Source organism: Polypterus senegalus, chromosome 11 (assembly GCF_016835505.1).
Source record: "Polypterus senegalus isolate Bchr_013 chromosome 11, ASM1683550v1, whole genome shotgun sequence".
Lineage (NCBI taxonomy): Eukaryota > Metazoa > Chordata > Cladistia > Polypteriformes > Polypteridae > Polypterus > Polypterus senegalus.
The window spans coordinates 139,247,471-139,272,139 of NC_053164.1; positions in this window are offsets into that span (position 1 = coordinate 139,247,471).

Genomic DNA, 24,669 nt, shown 5'->3' on the forward strand with positions numbered 1-24,669 from the left:
TTCCGTCTCGTACATGTAACAGCTAGCAAACCCTACTCAGATGACGTCAGAGACCTACATGTAATATAAGGCTTCAGTAGCTCAGTAATACAGTTGGGAGTTTGACCATGTAGAGCTCTAAAATAAGAACCAGGATTTTAAAATGAACTCTAAATTTCATGGGAAGCCAGTACAAAGGAATCAGGATGGGTTTAATGCGAGATGATCTAGTCAAGAGCCTTGCAGCGGCATTATGGACCAGCTATAGGCGATCCAGGGATTAGGAATTTAAGTATGTAGACAGAGCGTTGTAGAATATCAAGATGAAATGATACAATAGCATGCACTATCATCTCCAGCTCTGTTGAGGTTGCGAATGTTCCTGAGGTGGAAGAAGCAAGAATGTCATTTGACATTATTGTAAAAGGTCAAAATCTAGTCAAAAGGAACTCCTACGTTTCTGACAGTAGATTTCACAAACGTGGAAAAAGAGCCTAGGTTATCTAAAAGCTTTAGGATAAGTCGGTCAGGTGCCAAATTAAAATTTCAGCTTTATCAATATTTAGTTCCAAATAATTCTCAGCCTTCCAAACATTAGATAGTTTAAAAGACACATATTACTGTAACTAATCAGTAAATCTTTGCCATGATATGCATTTAAAAGTACTCAAAATATGACCAAGAGGAATTAAATACAAAGCAAACAAAAGAGGGCCCAGAACAGAACCTCATGGTTGACAACAGGACAGAGTAGCAGACAATAATGCAAAGTTACACCAGCAGCAACAGAGAAATCCTGTGAGAAAGATGGGAAGAGAGACACTCCAGAGCCGGCCCAGATATGTCTATAGTCGTCCTGATTCTTTCAGTCAGGATATGATGATCAACAGTGTCAAACATGGCTGTAAGATCTAACAACACCAGCACATCCCCGTGCATTAAAATGTCATTTAGGACTAGGGCCATCTCAGTAGACTGAATCCTACGGACACCAAATTGAAATTTAAATGAAATATTGTGTTCTTCAGCGACAGCAGGAAGTTTCTTCTAAGATTTTTGGCATAAAACAGATTAGAAATAGGCCTATTGTTTTGAGTCTAGTAACCATCAAGATTTAGCTTCTTTGTGAGAGGCTGATCAATGGCCTGTTTAAAATAAGAGCTTAACAATAAATAGGAGTAGCTGTGGGAATAATGCTTGCACAAATATTACTAACCTTAATTATAAAAAAAGAAAAGAAATCTTCATTTGAGGAAATAGTTAAACCATGGGATGCGGGAGTGACAATCTTATCAATGTTGTCAAATAAATTCTTTGGATTACATTTATTATTGGAAATTAATTTAAAAAAATAAGCAGCTCTGGTTTCTCCCTCTCACACACCATGCACGCCTCCTTGAGGAACCATCAGAGCACACACAGCAAAAGACTCATTGCCCCCAAATGCAGAACTGAACGCCACAGGAGATCTTTTCTACATGTGGCAATAAGGCTTTATAACTCCTCTTCGCTCTGTAGGTGATCTTTTTCAGCCTTTATGGCAGTATGTTAGTCCCATTCTGTCACTTTTCATAACCTACACTAATAATCTGTATTTAATAATAATCTGTTATATTTATATTCTGTATATTTGCACAATTGTCATATGCTTGTTATATGCTGTTGTATTTTTGTACATTTGCACAACTGACATATTTTTGTATATTTGCACAATTACTATTTTTCTCTTTTTAAATCTTTATTGTACAATCTTTATTTCTCTTGTTGCAGTGAACATGCCAATGACATAAGAATTTCCCTTGGGATGAATAAAGATCTTATCTTATCTTAAATTATCTTCCTTAATCACATTGTTAAAACTTCCTAAGAAATCGTTTAAGTAAAGGCGGTGAACTTGGAATTGAGTGGATTTCCACAAAATGTTGCACTTTCTAACATTCCTGCTTCAAAGCTTCCATACTGTCATTTGAATTTATTATTATTGAGTATGCAAATCTAGTTTTTGTCTAAAACACAAAGTCAATGTGCATTCAAAGAATGAACTAAAAAAAATCAATATCATTTTGAGAAGAAAAGGCAGAACCAGACTAGAAAAGTTCAGAAAATTTCTCTGCAGAAAAACGGTTGAGAATCATATTCCAAAAAGGCCAGGGGTCAGAGATAAATTATGAAATTTAAATAGTGGTCAGAAATACCCATATCCTGAGAATCAATAGACTCAAGATTTTAACCAAGGGTAAAAACAACATACCATATTTACATGTGTAATGCCAGAGACATGTTGGGTGAAATTAAAAGATTCAGTCTGATTAAGAATTTTTGAAGCAAAGTTATAAGAAGTATCCTTTACAGGAATATTAAAAGCACCACTGTTAATGACCCTAGATAGTTTGAAGACAATTGACAAAATTTTACTGAAATCTCTCAGAAAGGAGCTGTTTGGGCCAGGTGGATGAAAAATTAGGATACAATAAAAAAATGATTCATCCAACAACATTTACCATCAAAAGCTGAAAAGAGGAACATATTCACAATACAACACTTGAAGCTGCTTATGAAGACAGCAGCAAGATCTCCACCATGGCGAGTTGATCAAGGTGAGCTGAGGTATACAAACTTCTCAAGGAGCAGCTCAATAAGCTGGACATATTTTATAATCCTCAACCATGTTTAAGTCAGAAGTAAAACATCTAACCCATTGAACAGAATTAGATCATTGAGTACAAGCAATTTATTCACAGTACAACTAGCATTAATCAAGGCCATATTGACTGAAGTGTACATCAGCCTTAGGGCTAGCTCAGGGAACAGGTTTAAGGCACCATGGAGAGCATGCTGCAGGGTGCTTGTTAAATCAATTTCTAATTAAAACAGGAATAAGAAATCTATTGAGTATACCCATTGGGAAGTGAAGATGGGGAAATTGTTATGCATGTACATATGCTTCTTATGAGTAGCCAAGCATGTGTTCTGACTACCGTGAAGTAGAGGATGTTGTTAGACTGCATGGAAGAAACAAGTGTGATTAGGTGAATCCCATCGTTCTTAAGGTGCATCGCATATTTCCAGAAAAAGGTTAATATCATCGATAAAAAAGAGGTTCATCCCTTTACTTTGTCTCAGAAGCCATTCATGCAGATTGAGAAGCCTGCTTAAAACGGCCGTACCCAAGGACTAGCATCGGAAATAGGCCAGAGATAAAATGTCATTGATTACGAGATTTGATTGACATTTTTGTTGGGGGGTAGGCAATGGGGACTGATTTAGATACAACACCTGATGCTTACACTCAGTCCATTTCTCCTGCTGGCGGTCCTGGTAGTACCACAGCACTTTAAACAATGCAATGCAATGTAGGTGGACAAAGCTCGTCAACTATGTTTCTTTGCTTAGTGGTGTGCCGGCAAACGCTGCTTTACGGGATCTCCTATACCCCAAAGCCCTCGAACACTGATCATGTGTCAGTGTCCTTGCGGAACTGGATGCTTCAATGTATCCCCCAATTCCTAGATCATCAATCGAGATTAATACAGGTAAATTTATCTTGAAATCTTATGCACAGAGTTAAATGCTAATTTTTTTCAGTTCAAATCATCCATCCATAGTACTGTATGTGGTACAATTTGTGATTCAGAAATTAGAAATTTCACTTCTTTATCCTCAAATGGGATATTACTTTTGTGGGTGGTGCAAACATAACATAAATCAAACATTTTCTAGAGGTGTGAGGCATAGAAAAAATTGGGAACCACTGGCCTAAAAAGACAAAGCTGAGTGCTCTTTTAAACATTTTAATAAGTTAAATTCTTCTTCTTCTTCTTCTTTCGGCTGCTTCTGTTAGGGGTTGCCACAGCAGATCATCCCTAACCCTAACCCTAACTTTTTCCATATTCTTCTGTCCTCTGCATCTTGCTCTGTTACACCCATCACCTGCATGTCCTCTCTCACTACATCCATAAACCTTCTCTTAGGCCTTCTTCTTTTCCTCTTCCCTGGCATCTCCATCCTTAACACTCTTCTCCCAATATACTCAGCATCTCTCCTCTATTGTGGAAAGCTTATTCCTTACTTTGTACAACATCTGGTGGAGCTGTGCCCTGCTGGCCCATAATGCAGAACTGCCACCGATTAGAAGTTGTAATTACTTTCCGGCTTCGGCATGCCTTCTTTCTTGAGCCTTTCTTTAATGGTACAGAAGTCCTCTACTTTTGCCTTAGATGAGGGAACATCAGTATCACCCTCTACAACCTTATTAAGAAGTGAACACACAATACTCAGCATGGCTTTTCTCCAGCTGAGATGAGCCAACAAAGTCATTCACTCAAAAACTGAACCTTCAGCCAGTTATCATAAACACCCTTGAGATGCCCTCCATTACCACATGTAAGTCTTCTCTCCATATTTTTTACTACTAAACCATATTTACAGCATAATAGTGTCAAGCAGAGCTGGAGAAAGGCCAGCAGCAACATCTGTTCAATTCAAAAGAGATGCTCGTCTGCCAGCTTTTTATAGCTGCTTGCTGGTTATAATTTACATGTAAAACACAAATGTCGCTCCACACATCCAGAGCCTTGTCTGACAGGTACACAGCACAAAATAAAAAAAAGACAGCCATGCCCTGCAAGAGATGCCACAGCAAATAAGACAATAATCATTTCACTTTCAAAAACAATTTTACAACTTGAATTCCACAGCCAGGAGATCCCTTTTTACAAAGAGGCCTGTTATATGAAACGGCAAGGCCAGACATGTGACGGCACTTCTCTCATATGCCTCGAGTACAGAGGCACTTAAAACAGACAGTTCCATGACTGACAGAACATTACAGCATTGAGCACATGAGAAGAAAAGACTGGATTTAAGCAAAACCTTTAGCACTACAAAGAAATCAGCTGGAGGGGCACACTTTAAATTTACTGTGGGCTAAAAGCTGATAGGGGCTGGTTTATCATTCCCTTTTGAATTAATGCTGCATGTTCCTTTTATTTGATGAATATAGTACTTTATGCTTATTGCCTCAGCTCTCGCTAATATTTTAAATATTCATTTTAAAAGCAGAGAGCAGCAGGCAGTCTACAGCCTGATAAACTCACCAACTACTGTGGAGCAGTACACTGCAAACAGGAACATTTTCAAAACCAAATTGGCTGCATGACTGAGTTTCATGGATGATCAAATTCATTCATCATTTTCCCGAACCCACTCAATGCAATTTTCAGATCACAGGGGATGCTGGCAACAATGAGGTGGCAGTCCATCAAAGGGTACACTCACACAGACACCTACACCCACTCAAATGAGGTAGACAGGAGCGGACCTTCAACCTAACACATGTCCTTAACGATGAGAGAAAGAAACCAGAAGAACTCACCCATAAACCTGAAATAATTGCAAGGCTCTCCTGGAACTCAGCCAGTCAATAGGTAATTCTCTTTACTGTAATTGAATATGATGAACGCTACAATATGATATGCACAAATTTTATTAGTAGGATTTACAATGGCATAGGACACATAACCAAAAAAGTTATACCTAAAAAGACAAAGAAACAGCCATTCAGATTAAGTGACTGTATGAGAATGCAGGGCCTCAGAAATGCTGACACCCAAGTGGTTGGGGTGGAAGATCCCCCTGGTAGGCAGTGTGGTGTACTTGTTAAGGCTTTGGACTTCAAACCCTGAGGCTGTGGGTTCAAACCCCGCTATTGATACTGTGGGGCTATGAGCAAGTCACTTGACCTGCCTTTGCTCAAATTGGAAAACCAAAAGAAATGTAACAAATTGTATCATTAACTTTGTAAGTCACCTTGGATAAAGATGTCAACCAAATAAGTAAATGTCAGATGTGGAAATGTGCAAATAATACTGAAGCCCCACTACCTTAATGAAACTAAACATAAAAGTAGACTATTACACATAGGAAGGGAAAATGTTTGGTTTGAATACACAATGGTCAGGTCAGGTCAGGTTGGGGAGCATACACTGGTACAGCGTGTTGCAACACCCACAACACAACAAAAGAACTCGGGATTCTGGTTGGGAACCCCCAAGCCAGGTCTTACGTGGGTGTTCATTTGGCCTGGTCCAGCCACTAGGGTCCTCAACAGTGTGGATCCTGCAAGTCAGATCACTCTCGAGAAATCACGGCACATGACCATAGTACCGTAACTGATGCTACCTAACAATGCAGATAATGTGCCTCATTCAGGATACCAAGAGCAAGCGCTCATTCGACACAAAGTCAAACCAACTGTACCCAAGAATTCTCCAAAGAGAAACATTACCAAAAGAGTCCAGTTTTCATCTCAGATCACTGGATAGTGTCCATGTCTCGCAAGTCATATAGCAAAACAGGAAGCACCAGGACTCTAAAGACTGGGACCTTCATCCTTTTGCAAAGATATCGGGAGTACCACACACCCCTTTCAAGCGACCTCATGACTCCCCCATGCACTCCCAATCCATCTACTGACTTCATAGGAAGAGTCACCAGAGACATGAATGTCACTGCCAAGGTAAGTAAACATCTCGACAAGGTCGACACTCTCTCCGCAGACAGACACTCTGCTGATGGCTGTGCCCAAGAGGTCATTAAAGGACTAGATCTGGGTTTTTATCCAGGACACTTGCAACCCCAGATACTCAGACTCCTCTCTCAGTCTCTCAAGAGCCCCGATCAGAGCCTCCATTCACTCAGTGAAGATCACAGCATCATTAGCAAAGTCAAGATGCCCCACAGCCATTGGAACACACAACCCTGTCCAACACCCAGTCCATGCAAGCATTGAAAAGAGTAGGAGCAAGAACACACCCCATGACAAACTCCAGAATCAACTGAGAAAAGCGTTCTGCCTCCACTCTGCACAGCACTCACAGTACCAGTGTACAGGCCAGCTATGATATTCAGCAACTTTGAGGGGATCCCACGAAGTCTCAGGATGTCCCACATGGCAGCTCAATCAACTGAGTTTAATGCTTTATGAAAATTGACAAAGGCTGCAATGAAAAACTTCATATGAGAGCCCTCAGTGCCAGGATGCGGTCGATGGTAGACTTCTTAGGCATAAAACCAGACTGCTCTAGTCGCTGGTAGGTGAGTAAGTGATCATGGATCCTATTGAGGATAACCCTAACAGGGACCTTACCCAGCACAGAGAGCAGTGTTATCCCCTAGTAGTTGCTGCAATCCAAGCGATCACCATTCCCTTTCCAAATAGGGACGACAAGTCCCGTTTTCCAGTCAGTTGGGATGACACCCTTCTTCCACATGGAAGTAAAGATTACTTGCAATGCCAGGAGGACAACCTTACTACCAGCCTGGAGAAGTTCACCCCAGATACCACAGATCTCTGCAGCCCTCCCTACCTTCAGATGGTTCACCACCTGTGTAATCTCAGTGAGATTGGCTGGTTTACAGCTAACTGGAGGATCCGCTTTAAGAACCGTGGACCCAGAGATATCCAACATCCTAGCCCAAGGATCAGCTTTAAACAGCCTCTCAAAGTAGCCAGCCCAGCAGGTTATACAGTGGGAGGTACACCTTAGGAGAACGATTTAGAAGTCATAATGGACTCTGCACTATCAGCTTCCAGACAGTATCCAGAAGCCATTCAGAAGATTAACAGAATGTTAGGTAATATAGCACGGTGTGTAGAGTACAAGTCCAAGGAGGTTATGCTCAGGCTTTATAATGCTCTGGTGAGGCCTCATCTGGAGTACTGTGTGCAGTTTTGATCTCCAAGCTACAAAAAGGACATAGCAGCACTAGAAAAGGTCCAGAGAAGTGTAACTATCTGATTCCAGAGCTACTGTACATGGAATGAATTATGACTGAGGTAAGATTAAGAGCCTTTTCAGTTTAAGTAAAAGAATATTAAGAGGAAACGACTGAGGTGTTTAAAATTATGAAGGGAATTAGTACAGTGGATCGATACTTTTGTTTTAAAATGAGTTGATCAAGAGCATGGGGACACAGTTAGAAACATGTTCAGGGTAAATTTTACACAAACATTAGAAAGTTTTTCTTTACACAGAGAGCCACAAACATATGAAATAAAGTACCAAGTAGTGTTGCAGACAGCAGGACTTTAGAGACTTTTAAAATTAGACCTCATGTAAATTTTAGAAGAAATAAGTGGATAGGACTTGCAAGCTTTGTTGGGTTGAATGGCTTGTTCTCGTCTAAATTGTCCTAATATTCTAACTGTGATAGGGCAGGTCAGAGACAGATGTTTTAGTGGTTTGATTTATTAATTGATTTTAGTTTTTTTTTGTTTTTTTTTACCTACCCTAATTGATTAACTGGCACTGTCAGGCATGTGTGCTCGCTTAATAAGTTGATTGCGGTTTAACAGTGTGACAAGTTCATGGCATCAGCTGGTGTTGGCCGAACAGCTAAAAAAAGATAGAGTCAGGTAACAAAGGTAAAAAAATTAATCGTTAGAAAGAAAATTGAAAAATGAGTGAGTGAACATGAGCTCGAGAAAGGCAACTACTGAGAAGGCTGGCTAGAACTCTCTTCCAGTAAGAGAGTGAAAACCTGCTGGGAAGAGATCCAGACCTGATGAATATCTAAGAGAACAGTGAAGGTGGAAGTTAGCTAACATAAATTTATTTTACCAAAAATTATTTTTAATATTAACGATATACTGTAGTATGAACTTACTGTTACAAATATTAATTAACAATATTTAGATATGATTTTATGTGATATCAATTATTTTCAGTATTGTTTATATATCTTTAATTTATGTGTCATCTGTGAGTTTTTGTGATCTTTCTGCAAGCTCCAAGACTACTCTCATTTAATTGTTCAAGGCCAGCTTTTGAATACAAAATCTGAAGGGATGACTGTGTTCAGTAATGTGACTGCACTACCTCATAAAGCTACCAGGAACAGCAGTGAAAGCTTGAGGCGGCGTGTGGAACAGTTGAGCTTCTACAAGAAAAACAATGGGTATGAGTCTCAATCAAGGATGAATAACAATCTTTTTTGCAGAATATTATTTGTATAATATTTACAATCATATTTATTGATTTCTGGTGGTACAGTAACTACTGTTCATACTCCAGATCTTCGAGGGTTCAAGTTGCATTTTTAGCCTTGTAACAGTTGATGTTTTTGTATGGTTGATTGTGACACTTGAATGTACCCAGTGAAACGGACCATTCCTTGCTGATTCCTGCCCCAGGCCACATGCTACAAACATAGACTCTGCATATTTTCACAGTTTCCACTGATTGTCAAGTTTAAACTGAGTCCTTATAAAGTAAATGTGAGTGAGTGAAACTGTGAGAGAATATGCAAACCCCATGCAGACATGAACCAACTTAGCAATAAAACCAGAACTCCAAACACATTAAAACATCTGTGCTAAACATAGTAAACATTATGCTGATTAAAGCTAAATGTACAGGTATGCGCCACTTAATGTCCACAATCTTCTTCTTCTTTCAGCTGCTCCTGTTAGGGGTTGCCACAGTGGATCATCTTCTTCCATATCTTCCTGTCCTCTGCATCTTGTTCTGTTACACCCATCACCTGCATGTCCTCTCTCACCACATCTATAAACCTTCGCTTAGGCCTTCCTCTTTTCTTCTTCCCTGGCAGCTCTATCCTTAATATTCTTCTCCCAATATTTTCAGCATCTCTCCTCTGCACATGTCCAAACCAACACAATCTCGCCTCTCTGACTTTGTCTCCTAACCGTCCAACTTGGGCTGATCCTCTAATGTACTCATTTCTAATCCTGTTCATCCTCGTCACACCCAGTGCAAATCTTAGCATCTTTAACTCTGCCACCTCCATCTCCAACCCATATAATATAGCTGGTCTCACTACTGTCCTATAGACCTTCCCTTTCATGCTTGCAAGATATCCGTCTGTCACAAACTACTCCTGACACTCTTCTACACCCATTCCACCCTGCCTGCACTCTCTTTTTCTCATGTCTTCCACAATCCCCATTACTCTGTACTGTTGATCCCAAGTATTTAAACTCATTGACCTTCAACAACTCTACTCCCTGCATCTTCACCATTCCACTGACCTCCTTCTCATTTACACACATGTATTCTGTCTTGTTCCTATTGACCTTCATTCCTCTCCTCTCTAGAGCATATCTCCACCTCTCCAGGGTCTCCTCAACCTGCTCCCTGCAATTGCTACAGATCACAATGTCATCAGCAAGCATCATACTCCATGGGGACTCCTGTCTAATCTCATCTGTCAACCTGTCCATCACCATTGCAAATAAGAAAGGGCTCAGAACCTATACCTGATGCAAACCAACCTCCACCTTGAATGCATCCTTCACTCCTACTGCAGACCTTACCACGGTCACACTTCCCTCATTCATATCCTGTACAACTCTTACATACTTCTCTGCCACTCCCGACTTCTTTATATAATACCACAGCTCCCCTTGAGGCACCCTGTCATATGCTTTCTCCAGGTCCACAAAGACGCAATGCAACTCCTTCTGGCCTTCTTTATACTTCTCCATCAACATCCTTCTGTGGTGCTCTTTCTTGGCATGAAACCATACTGCTGCTCATTAATCATCACCTTTCTTCTTAACCTAGCTTCCACTACTCTTTCCCATAACTTCATTCTGTGACTCATCAATTTTATCCCCCTGTAGTTATTACAGTCCTGCACATCCCCCTTATTCTTAAATATCGGCACCAGTACACGTTTTCTCCACTCCTCAGGCATCCTGTCAATTTCCAAGATTCCATTAAGCAATCTGGTTAAAAACTCCACTGCCATCTCTCCTAAACATCTCCAAGCTTCCACAGGAATGTCATCTGGACAAACAGCCTTTCCATTCTTCATCTCTTCATCGTTGTCCTTACTTTCTCCTTGCTGATTCGTTGCACTTCCTGATTCACAATCTCCATATCATCCAGTCTCTTCTCTCATTCTCTTCATTCATCAACCTCTCAAAGTACTCTTTCCATCTGCTCAACACACTCTCCTTGCTTGTGAGTACATTTCCATCTTTATCCTTTATCTCCCTAACCTGGTGCACATCTTTAATGTCCACAATATGTTCTGTTAAATAGAATGTTATGTGATTTAGACATTGTACAGACTCCATATTACAGTGTATACAGTCTGGTCCTGATTTTTCTTTCAGCATCTCAAACAAGCGTCATGCCTTAGTAGTAATCGGCAAGTATGCTGAGAGGGAGCCACCTTTGCGTCCACACCATTAGCAATTTCTCCATATGTGATATTGGTCCCTCTCACATTTTTTTGGTAGCCTTGTAGCTTTCATCAGAGCCAATCATATAACAGCTTGGAGAATTTTTTATTTGTTTCTTTGAGTGCAACACGGCCTAAATCGCAAGCAATTGCATATCACTGATTTTCCACTTTCATGTTGCATAATATCCTTTTCTTTTACTTCCAAATCAATAAGTCTTCTTTGCCTCTTGATGTTGCCATCATTAGCACTGGTTTGGGAGCTATGATGCACTTCATGGAAATATTTTTAGAAAATGAAAAAGAGATAAGACTACAATACTCAAGAGACCAGCGATATCTGAGATTGAGTGCTGCTGCCTATGAGAATGTACTGTGTATGCGGTCAGCCATTTCTCGAACGGATGTTATGGGATGCATATCTGTATACCTATAACGTCTGTTCAGTGCTTGTTACTTGATTGCATGTTATGCGCCTACTGAATCTCCCTTGCTAGCTGTCACTGGATGACCGTGTGGGTACAGCAATGCCATGCATGTATCTTTGTGAAATATTTGTTTTTTTTTTGATTGACAGGAATAAGCTTCCCTATTCAAGGGCACGTTACAAGATAAAATCATCAACTACAGCTGTACTGTATACTAAATGAAAAGTATCATAACACCCAAAAAGTTTCTTTCAATAATTTAGTAATGAAATAACCTAATGGTTCTTATAGTGAGAATTATGGTCTTCTCTATTTTTAATTTCAACTTTGAAACAAGGTAGTACGTCACTGGAGAATGGCAACATCTGTTGATTAGCAAGTGCAAATACAATTTTCACCGTACTCTGCCCATGGAACAATAATACCCCTATAACCCAATAAAGTAATGTAACGCAGGGCACCAAGCTAGTACGTTTCAGCCAGTGTTTCTCCAATGGCTGGGGTCCAAATTTACTGCTTATTTGTTTCATTTATTTTTTTTTTATGCTTTATGTTAACATTATTAATCATTTACTTTCTATATGTCTGTATATCTTCCCCATAAAGTCTGACAAAACCTATAATCTCCTGTGGTGTACTGGGGTTGGTGACGGTCTATTGTGATTTTTTTTTTTTTGTTTAGGAACTACTGGATTTTTGACTTCTGTATTGTTTTTCACTTATTTTTTGGATTTGTGTATTGTTTGCCTTGGATTGTCCTGTTTCAGGCAATTCTGTTGACTTCTTGTGCTCCTTGAAGCTTAATTTCTGCCACAGAGCATTTTCGTAAAATTAAATCTTTTTATTTATAAAGATTGTATTCTTGCCTAGCTGGGGTTTAATGGTTTTCCCCCCACCCTAGTATGTATTTTAAGTCATTACTGGGACTAGCTATGCTTAGGATCCCAGTTCATGATATCAGGTGCTTTAAAGGCAAATCAAATCATTACTTGTCCTTTCTTTTGTGCACACTTGCAAATCAACTACACAGCAGACATGAATGAAATTAAAAGGGACACTGCTGGACAGCTCTACCGAATTTAAATCATCTCTGTGAAATTTGCATGTTCTCCATGTGCAATGTGGGTCTTCTGTGCAGTTCTACAAAGACATTCGAACGTATTAAACTAAAATCTTTACTTGAAACTTTTTATGGACAGCAGATCATGACAGAAAAACGTTGTTGGCATTTCCTCGATAGCAACTTACCTATCACTTCACACAAAAGTAAGAAATCCTTTTGAAACATAAAACTGTTCTTTGACGCAGTGATAAGAGAGGCTCAATAATTTACACATGTGAATAGAATGTTGTTTAATCCTTAAACCGCCAGAACCAGCTGTAGTTGGTTCCCAATGCAATTTGCCGAGTACCGTATTTACTCGTGTACCACGTGCCCTCATGTAAGATGCGCACCCTAATTTTTACAAAGAAAATTGCGAAAATCATTTTGCCCCGTGTACAACGCGACAGCGGTTGTTACAGATGCAATGTATGTTTTTATTGTATAATATTAATCATAAGAGCAGCTCTCTACTTAAAACAGTAAACTTGAGAAGCTGCCAGCATCGAACCCAGAACCTCTTGATTGGGAGTCAGGAGTTCTTAGCATTGCACCACACAATGTGTGGAAGCTTGAACGTGAGTGAGAGAATATAACTGAAAAAAAAAACTTTGACAAGTACTATAAATTTACAGACGTAAATCAAATGTATGTTTTTATTGTATGATATACAGTAAACAATAAGAGTAGCTCACTACTCAAAATGGTAAATTTGGGAAGTAGCTGATATCAAAAGTACCTTCTTGATTGGAAGGCAGCAGTTCTTAGCATTGCACCACGTAAGCTGTTGTATCAAGCGCCTATCGTAACCTGCTTTCTTTTTTCTGCAGTTAAATTCTTGAATAACACTGCACTTGTTTTGGTATACTTGTACCTTTTGTGAAAGTGTTTATTTCATATTTGTATTTCAGGCTTCACACCTTAAACATTTCATGTCTACATTTTTTCAATTATTACTAAAATATGAAAAACAATTCTGTGTTAACTACGTTTTACATAGATTGTTGTTGACACGGAACACACATGAAATGTATGTATTCCAAATGATTGTTGTTAACACGGAACACACATGAAATGTATATATTCCAAATGATGATGTACTATTTTACCCTATAAAGCTCCATTACTTCATTCGAAGATAAACACTGAGCACTGAGAAACTTCTTTGCGAATTGAACTGCGGCGGTGGGCGGGGGGATAAGATACCAGGCTGCTTGTTGCTTATCAACACATTTACAGGACAAAAGACACTGACGGAGAGGTGAGAACTGATTAAAGGTGGGCCGGATTTATGAGTTTTTCTCATAGGCTCTGGTAATTCTAGTGTTAATAGTGCTGCGGTCACCTGAGTGGAGTGTAAAGATTGTCCTTTGTGTTGGCCAAATGCTCTTCCTCAGTCAGTTTTCTGGCTTTGTCCATCATTTACTGAGTACCGAAGTTGCATATTCATATCCGTTCTCATTTAGTCTGGTTTGAAATCGAGGCTCGGAAGCACATCTCAGAGGACTTTACCTTCATTCTGCTCTCTCACTTTTTGAATTTCTTCCTGGGATTAATAAAGTTTATCTAATCTAATCAAAATAATTGATAATATTTGAGTTACTTTTTTTTCTGATAGTGACCTCCTTTTCTACTGCAGTATTATACATTTTTAATTTAATTTTGGCTTACTTTATTTAGAGCTTTATTGTGACAATTTGTAATTCTTCTTTAATATTTGTAGCTGCATTTTTCCAAAATTACCAAAGTTCAGCAGCTCTAACTCAAAAAAAGGGATTCAACAAAAGTCTGACGCGTAGAAATGATTCCACAGATAAAATATCTTCGTTTTTAAAGTTTGGTTGAAATTCTAAGTAAAATAGTTCACGCAAAAAAGAAGATTAAAATAGAAAAAAAAGAAAAATTCTTGTTAAGAAACATTCGGTTCAAAGCTTAAATCTTGTTACATTTCAAATCTTTACTATTTATTTAACATTTCTGAACTATTTCAAAACGACATTTCTAAACCATTTCAAAATGACATTTCTGAACTATTTCTAGACGGTCAGAAAACTGTATGCCTATGCCATCTCTGAGTTGAAAATGGGTCTTTCAAGTCCCTGTGTAATTTCCCCTTGGGATTAATAAAGTATCTATCTATCTATCTATCTATCTATCTATCTATCTATCTATCTATCTATCTATCTATCTATCTATCTGTACTGGGACCTGTTCTAAACACAACTGAAACAATTATCACACTGTATCTCAGTTATAGCAAGAAAGTTATATCTTTTACTGATTTATATGGGGAAAAGACTATACCATTGTCAATGACTATGGAAGAAATTTATATTTTATTCAAATTAAGCAAACATTAATATGAGTTTAACTCAAAACTTTATCTTTCTAAGATTGGCTCTTACACTATTCATTAATTTTCTCTTTTAAATGCTCCTGTTTTAAAATGTCTGCTTCTGCTAAAATATATTTATTTGTTAATTTCATTAAATTTAGTTATTCATTTTGCTCATTAGTTTGTTCAATTAAATTATTCTTATTCCATCTTTGGCTTCCAATGAGCAATTTATATTTTTGCCAACATCTACTTATGGATGAATATTTCAGATAAAAGAAATTCCACGCGCAGGCACACGAGAGAGACACACACACACAGGCGCGCGCGTGCATTGTTGCAGTATTACTTTTCTTGGTTGTTTATTAAGTTGTAAGTCTATAGCGCAAACTCTTGCAGTGTTAGTTTTCTCTGTTGTTCAAGGTTTTCTTAGTGTTATTCAGTGTTTTTACATTTAGTTTACTATTACGCTGCACATTCAATGGTTTAATTAACTATGTTTGTGCTTAAAAACTTAAAAAAATATATATTTATATACAGTTTATACGGTCTGGAACGGATTAATTGTATTTACATACACCATCCTATGGGGGAAATTACTTCGGTTCACGACCAAATCGGGTTACAACCAGAGTTTTGGAACAAATTATTGTCTTGAACAGAGGTTCTACTGTATTACTGCCAGAGAAAATTACAGGCATTTTACAGAAATACAAACCAGTATTACTGAGAGAGAAAATTAAAGGCACACAATACAGTGATGCATATTACAGCCACATACAAGGTCCCTTACCATTTAATATAGACTGTTCCTACTAATGTTTATGCATTACTGTTCTAGCACCCGTTAGTTTAACGGGCTTAATGTCTAGTGGTTAATAAAGGATTAAAAATCACTAAGAAATGCTTTTGTTGTATTTCTTCAAGTATTTATTAAAGTATTTATTCACATGACACATGACATCCATCCATCCATTATCCAACCCTTTATATCCTAACTACAGGGGTCTGCTGGAGCCAATCCCAGCCAACACAGGGCGCATGACAGGAAACAAACCCTGGGCAGGGCGCCAGCCCACCGCAGTGACACATGACAATTATATAAAATTAAATGAAAGCTGTCATTTCATTTCATTTTCATTTTATTTTTATTTTTAAGAATATGGGGGATGTGCACAGCTGTAGTAACTACAGGGGGATAAAATTGATGAGCCACAGCATGATATTATGGGAAAGAGTAGTGGAAGCTAGGTTAAGAAGTGAGGTGATGATTATTGAGCAGCAGTATGGTTTCATGCCAAGAAAGAGCACCACAGATGCGATGTTTGTTCTGAGGATGTTGATGGAGAAGTTTAGAGAAGGCCAGAAGGAGTTGCATTGCGTCTTTGTGGACCTGGAGAAAGCATATGACAGGGTGCCTCGAGTGGAGCTATGGTATTGTATGAGGAAGTCGGGAGTGGCAGAGAAGTATGTACGAGTTATACAGAATATGTACGAGGGAAGTGTGACAGTGGTGAGGTCTATATTAGCAGTGACGGATGCATTCAAGGTGGAGGTTGGATTACATCAGAGATCGGCTCTGAGTCCTTTCTTATTTGCAATGGTGATGGAGAGGTTGACAGACGAGATTTGACAGGAGTCCCCTTGGACTATGATGTTTGCTGATGACACTGTGATCTGTAGCGATAGTAGGGAGCAGGTTGAGGAGACCCTGGAGAGATGGAGATATGCTCTAGAGAGGAGAAGAATGAAGGTCAGTAGGAACAAGACAGAATACATGTGTGTAAATGAGAGGGAGTTCAGTGGAATGGTGAGGATGCAAAGAGTAGAGCTGGCAAAGGTGGATGAGTTTAAATACTTGGGATAAACAGTACAGAGTAATGGGGATTGTGGAAGAGAGGTGAGAAAGAGAGTGCAGGCAGGGTGGGATGGGTGGCGAAGAGTGTCAGGAGTGATTTGTGACAGACGGGTATCAGCAATTGTGAAAGAGAAGGTCTACACGACGGTAGTGAGACCAGCTATGTTATATGGGTTGAAGATGATGGCACTGACCAGAAAGCAGAGACAGAGCTGGAGGTGGCAGAGTTAAAGATGCTAAGATTTGCATTGGGTGTGATGAAGATGGACAGGATTAGAAATGAGTGCATTAGAGAGTCAGCTCAATTTGGACAGTTGGGAGACAAAGTCAGAGAGGCGAGATTGCGTTGGTTTGGACATCTGCAGAGGAGAGATGCTGAGTATATTGGGCGAAGGATGTTAAGGATAGAGCTGCCAGGCAAGAGGAAAAGAGGAAGGCCTAAAAGAAGGTTTATGGATGTGGTGAGAGAGGACATGCAGGTGATGGGTGTAACGGAACAAGATGCAGAGGACAGAAAGATATGGAAAACGATGATCTGTTGTGGCAGCCCCTAAAGGGAGCAGCCGAAAGAAGAAGAACTGAAAGCTGTCATTTCTGATTGGTGAATCATCGATAGAGGGGATGCTCACAGTCACAACTTTACATACTACTTTTTAAACAAACCACATTCCAAAATTATGATTGTACTAGGCTGATCTGCCTTTCAAGGCAACCGACTTTTAAGTTGACAACCTCTTAAGGCAATTCAATATGTAGATCAATTTGATATTTTATACAAACTCATTAATTTGGTTATATTGCATTTGAGCGGTATTACTTTAATACTCGTAGTTTCTGTTATTTTTGTGATGAAATTTAAACTTTTTTTCTATATTGAGGTCGCCCTTTTGAACCCCCCTGATATTTACTACGCGTGAGACATTTGTAATCCATCAACATTAATTATTTCCAGAGACATCATTTTGTCTATTTTTCAAGCGCATCGCGCACAAAAGCAAGGGAACGATGGGAGCACCAGAACTCTGCTCACATCATGTCGCTTCGTACCGCAAGCTGCAAGTAGTAAGTCTGTGATAAGCGGAATACCGCTACGCTTTCCACTCACGGATGAAAGGACAATCCCGACCACTTTTATATAGTAAGAAAGAAGAAGAAGATATTGCACAGTCTGGAGTAGAAAATCAACTTTTACCTGGAAAAACGAAAGTACAAATCCCATCGTGCATTGCAAAATGAACAGGGCGTGTGTGAAACTCCGCGCCTGCGTAGCACTCACGGGACAAAAGGACAATCCCGACCGCTTTTATATAGAAGGATGCCTACGTGGTGGACACGAGTACAAGAAAAAGTTAGCTGCTTTAATCCAAGAGGCCCTGAATTCCGCTTCTGATGTGTGGTGTCTGCTTATAAAGGCAACACTTGACCAAACATTTGAATGTCATCTACTGACGTTTTACCAGTCAAGAATACAGCATTTGCTCAAGCCCACCCTCTCATCTTTGGCAAGTGAAAACAATAGTTTTAATTTCATTGCATATTTCATGTTGTGTTTGCTGTCACTGAAATAAATAATAAAATAGTTAAAAACATAGAGAAATAAGCAACAAAAAATATATTTTTTTTTGATACTATCTATGCCTGAATCTCTTTGGCTTTTATTTATATACTGTCTCATTTCACAATACATTTATTTATATGCATATTTATTTATTTTATTTTGTCCAAAATATTCCTCCATACTCAATGATTGAGTTCAATAATCATTAAGTAGAAATGCTCCTCAGTTGATTGTGTTTCTAGAAGAGTTTTCTCGTACTGTCCTTTCTCTGTGCGTTCTCTTACTCCATGGTGTGGGACACAGCACTGTTTAGTAGATCTGAGGACAACAAATGCCAGCATCCTCTAAGCAGAGTGCTGACTCTTTTCAAAAAGGTTCTGTGCATGTGAGATTGCTTTATATTAGCCCGGTGTGAATGCGTCCATGAGTATGCCCTATGCCTATGATTGTTGGGCACCCCATTAAGGCCTGGCTTCTGTATTGCATTGTTTGGCTCCAAATTTCTCTCTAAATCCCTGTGGTCCTGGACTGGATGAAATGGATTCAGAAAACAGATGGATGGTGTTTTCGCTACAGTAGAAGTTATGCCCATTAATACTTTATAGTTAAGAGAATAATGTCCTTTGAGTTCAATTTCTAAAGCCAGTAAAATAATTCTCAAGATAATACAAGAAAAGCTGAAGCAATAAATAGAAAGGGTAATGCCAGGGGTGCAATCTGAATTTGAAAGAGAAAAACAACATTAAAAAAAAATCACTGTTCCCTGGATAATGCAAGAATGTAATATGAAAGAAAGATTATTCTCTGCACCTTACAGTAGCCGAAAAAGGCAAATTAAATTAACATCCGACAAAGCACCCCAACGCTTCCATATTTTATATTCTTTCACAATCTCAATCATAATCTCACAGTCCTGGCAAGATGCAGCCATACCATATGGAATTTTTTCCAGGGTTCAGCTGCTGGCCTATGTTATCCTATTTGCCTCTGGTATCCCCTAGAACTCTTGAACATGTAAAGTGCTGAACGAAAATAACAGACCCTCAGCCACATAAGAATATAAGAAATTCGAGAGACAAGAGGAGATCATTCAGTCCAGCAACCTCATTTGTTTAACTAATAGCTAAGCTGTTCCAGTATCTCATCCACATACTTCTTCAAGGTTGTCAAGGTTTCTGCTTCACCTATCTGTCTTGCTAGTTTCTTCCAGATTTTCACGATTGTGCACATCACCTTAAGTACCACTGCTGTCCTTGAGTATGTGATTCAAATTAAGTTGAATGGATACTGCTGTCCTTCACAATATAAAAGTGATTCTGAGTAACACCCACTATGACTCTGTCCTGTAGCTTGTGGAAATAGGGCTCCTCCAATTTTCATCTCACTTCGCCTGGTGCCCCGATTAACACTCCTTCTATGGCTTTGCTGCTCTTCATTATCAACATGTATTTCTGTAACCATTATGGGGTCTTTTTACTTGCAGCCTTAGTTGATCACTGTTCTTTATTTGGACTTTCTCACTCAGCCTGGCAGTTGGTAAAATGCATGCTAAACTGAAGTAATAACACTTCCTCCAGCTAACACTTCAAGTGGGGCCCAGTTCTTCATTAGGACTGTCCTTGTCAGATTTACTAAAAAATAAATCTTAAGAAAAAATTGAAGATACACACTTTCACATCATGTTCCTTATCTTAAAATAATCTGAAGAAACAGATCTGCTCTTACTCACTATTAAGCTCCATAAAAGAGTATTAGTCATTTAAACACACTCAGGGAAAAATTAAATAATTTACATAAAGACATTTTCTGACCCACACTTAAAATATCATGAAGTAAAAGCTTTGCGTGATTCTTGCCATACCAAGAATAAAAGCTTTGACTTTATGGATTGTGTTTTCAGCTTAGGACTGTTATTCAGTACTTCTAACGGATTTTGTTATGCTTTTTTTAATGTTGCTTCAGATCATGAAACTCTCTTTATTTCATTTATATTTTATCTTGAAGTGCCATTTTTTGAGTTTCCATAAATGCCCATAGCAAGTTTTATTATAATGGTGTCCTGAATATGAGCACTCTGAAGTGCAGTAAAATAACAGAAGGAGGGATTTAGAAAGGTCTCCCAAAAAACCCAAAAAAACGCAGAATATGCATGGATTTAGTTCAGAAAAAACATACGAAGACGCAAACTTGCCTTTTTTTTATTTTGCTATAATACCATGTTGGGTGAAAGGAAGTTAAGTGCATTATTTGATTATCTAGTGTGTATCTGCAAAGCAAGATGTTCCTGTTTACATAGTGTCAGAGAAATTTAAGAGATGATTTGCTGTTCCTTTTTGGCACATACTGCTGTGGCTATTTCATCAATTCTTAACATTTTTCTTAATAAAGTTATCATTTGGCACACACACTAGCCATCTGATCTTTGTTGGGCATTTCCCTTGGTGATTTTTTCACATCAACGTGGACATGTTGTTTGATGCAGACAGTGTGCAATATCATTCCAAATATAGAAGTGCTTTTGAGAAATGGCAGCATCCTCAGTTACTGCTTAATTCTTTTTTTCTTCAAAGGATTGACCTTTTTTTTTCTACATTTAACAAGCAACTTTTTTAAACCGAAAATGTATAACTAGGATGTCATATGACAGTGTTTGGAGTTGCTTATAAAATTGAGCATTGAGAAGTCAATTCATGTTGTTGAAGCACTTATTTCTAAAGCAACATTTTTATTCTTCATTTTAGTTTTTCAACCTGATAAGATCCATCCATCCATCCATTATCCAACCTGCTCTATCCCAACTACAGGCTCACAGGAGTCTGCTGGAGCCAATCCCAGCCAACACAGGGCGCAAGGCAGGAAACAAACCCCAGGCAGGGCGCCAGCCCACCTCAGGGCACACACAACCACACACCAAGCACACACTAGGGACAATTTAGGATTACCAATGCACCTAACCTGCATGTCTTTGGACTGCAGGAGGAAACCCACGCAGACATGGGGATAACATGCAAACTCCATGCAGGGAGGACCCGGGAAGTGAACCCAGGTCTCCTTACTGCGAGGCAGCAGCACTACCCACTGCGACACCCCAATAAGATTCTCCCAATCTTAAATGCTTATTTTAATCTTAACTCATTCATTATTTTAAATTGCTCCTTATTAGCAGTAAGATACAAATGACCAGCAGAAAAAGATAAGATATACAAAGGAACCAGCTGTTCAATTTACACCAGGGGTCCCCAATTCCTGTCCTGGAGGGCCCCAGTGGCTGCAGGTCTTCATTCTAACACTTTTCTTAATTAGTGCACTTTTGACTTGTTTTGTAAGATTTCTTTCCCTGAAATTCTTCATCGTTTCTCTGAATTGCTTCATTTCTTTCCTTAAATGGCACCCAAACAGAAGTGAAATGTGAAGTGAGGGAGCCAACAGAAGACCAACTAAGTGAGGGCCTCAAACTCCAACCAATTTCACTCCAACCAGTTACTTAATTAGGCTCTGATTCTTCTTGTTAATTAAACCCATTCTTTAATTCCATGGCTTGTTGTTGCTCTTATTGTGCAATGGCATACATTTCTGTTCATTTTCTCTTTTTCTAAGTGCTCTGGTGAATTGTTTTGGGGACCTAAGAAGATCAGTATTCCTGAGACCTTCAGCTTTCTTTATTTTCGATATTGTATGATCGACAGTTTGCTGGTCCTGTTTTGGCTCATTTTATATCTCATTATTGTTTGGCTGCTAATTAAGGAAAAATAAACAATAAAGGGGCCTGAGTCCTCAAGAGAAAGTCAAATAAAATGAATTCAAAAGAAGTTAATTAGGAGCAAAAACAGGTCACTAATGAAGAAAAGGGATGGCCGGAGTTATACTTCACGCAACGCGACGTATGCTGCAGTGGACACTCCTGCTACGCAAGCGTTGTAGCGTTTATACTTGCATGCGTACTTTACTTAAATCTGGAGGAATTCACCAGATGGCAGTGTGAGATATCATCACGGTGAGAACAGGTTCAGCTTCTACATGTTGTGAATTGCCTAGAACACCCATAAAATTCTGATGACACCTTACCGCAATATCTCTGAAAAGGATGTTTGTTGATTAAATCCAGGGATGTGTCCATTTCAGCAAGCATTGGGCACGAGTGAGAAACAATCCCTGCACGAGGCCTCAGCTCATCGCTCATGGTGTCATTTTAGAGGCACGAAATCCCCAAATCTGCATATCTTTGGAAGAAAACTGGAGCACAGTGTGGAATCCAAGCAGGGGATACCAGCAACATGACTCCCTGTGAGACAGCAGTGCTACCACTCTGCCACCGTGTCACCCCCATGTGTGTAATTATTAACAGTATTCATTATTTTAACGAAATTAACGATTTATCTGTAAAATGTAATATACATACTTTAATGCATTTCATCATGAAAGTGATATCAAGTATAAATCTAAAGATTCTAAATGTGCAGAGAGTTGGAATATCATACATTTAATGTGTTCTGTGTGGTGATCTATTGCTGCTTGCCTTAGCGATTAAAAACTGGGATGATGTTTCCGATGGTCTGCTTTAATGATAAACTACGAGATTAAAGTGGACATTTCAAGATTAAAGCTGAAATTTTCACTTTAATCACAAAATACACGTTTTCACCATGTTCTTAATTTTTTTTCTCAGTGGCTCAAATACAGCGCTGTACATTATGTTGCTGTTCTGAAGTTGCAAAAAAAAACAAAAAAAAAACGGTATATGAGACTTTCGCGTCATTACGATTGGGAATATGCGACGCTTGAATATAAAAGCACCACGAATGCATCTGTATGTTGGTATTTTGCTTCACCACATCGAACCATTCATCAAACATCGAAGCGCGCACACCAATCTCGTAGCGGCTTTCTGTCACATGTAGATAGTAAACAAAGACTCTAACGTCACATTCCCACTTTTTCTGGTACTGCAACTCGCGCATGCGTCACGTTAATTTATGAGGACCTGCTCAGAGGACGCGTCAAATGAACGCTGAGAACACGTGGCAGCCATGATGCGGGCGCATACGCATTCTGAGCTTGAAGTATAAACGAGCCCTTAGAAAGAAAACCAGTAGGCACTGGGGCCATCCAGGACCGGAGTTGGGGACCCCTGATTTACACTTACTGTATGTTTGTTCATTATGAACTATCCAGTTTAATAAGATATTTGAAAGGAAGCTGAAGAGAAAAAATTGAAGGACTCATAAGTACTCCTCAACTTCGGACTACAAATAATTAGTATGATATCCTTGCAAAGGACAAAAAATCCACAATATAAGAAATGAGCTGATGTGGCAGAATGAAAACACTAACAAGCCATTAAATTAAATTGGAAAAGATTCATCAGAAATTAAGCAATTGGATTGGAACAAAAACCAGCAGCCACTATAGTCCACCAGGACCAATTTTTCTGTCCCCTATGGGGGTGGAGGGTACTCAAGAGTTTAGGGTTCCAGGATTGCTGCTATGTACCATCTGGTCTTTGTATTTGTGCATCAAGTGTTATGTTCACGGGCTCAGTAGCAGCATGCTCAGAGAGTGAGAGCCTCTGCCAAGTGGGTCTCCTCTTCTCTTTGTGTATCCAGTTTCATGGAGAGGATATCAACGCACGGCCAACACTAGGAGTGTGACCAGTTTGTGGAACTAAGGGTAGCTGTCTTTTGCAGATGATGTGGTCATTTTGGACTCATCTGCCCAAGTTCTTTGGCTAGAATGGTTCACATCTAAATGTCACACAGCACTTCCATATCTGAGGTCATGGGCCTCTTCTAGAAAAATTGTGGCTTTCAGGTGTGAAAGGAACATTTGACCCAAGCAGAGGTATTCAGATATCTTGATCACAAGAGAAGTCTAAGATCAACCTCAAGTTTGACAGACCATTGCACTAACCTGTGTATTTTAATTCATTAGTTAATCTATATGCTCCTCACATCACTGTAATATAACAAAAAAATACACACAGACCGTATAAAATCAGAAATATGAAATTTAGATAGGAATCAATAAAGTTTTGTTGCATAATACAATAATTAACAAAAATAAGGGTCATTCAACCAAGTATGGATCTAAACCAACATGACCCACACAAATTTGGAAACTGGAGAAAGAAGTCAGATGGCTATTGATAGAACAGAATAGTGAGGGACACTGGCTCAGCAGGCCTGCCTTACAGCAACAAAA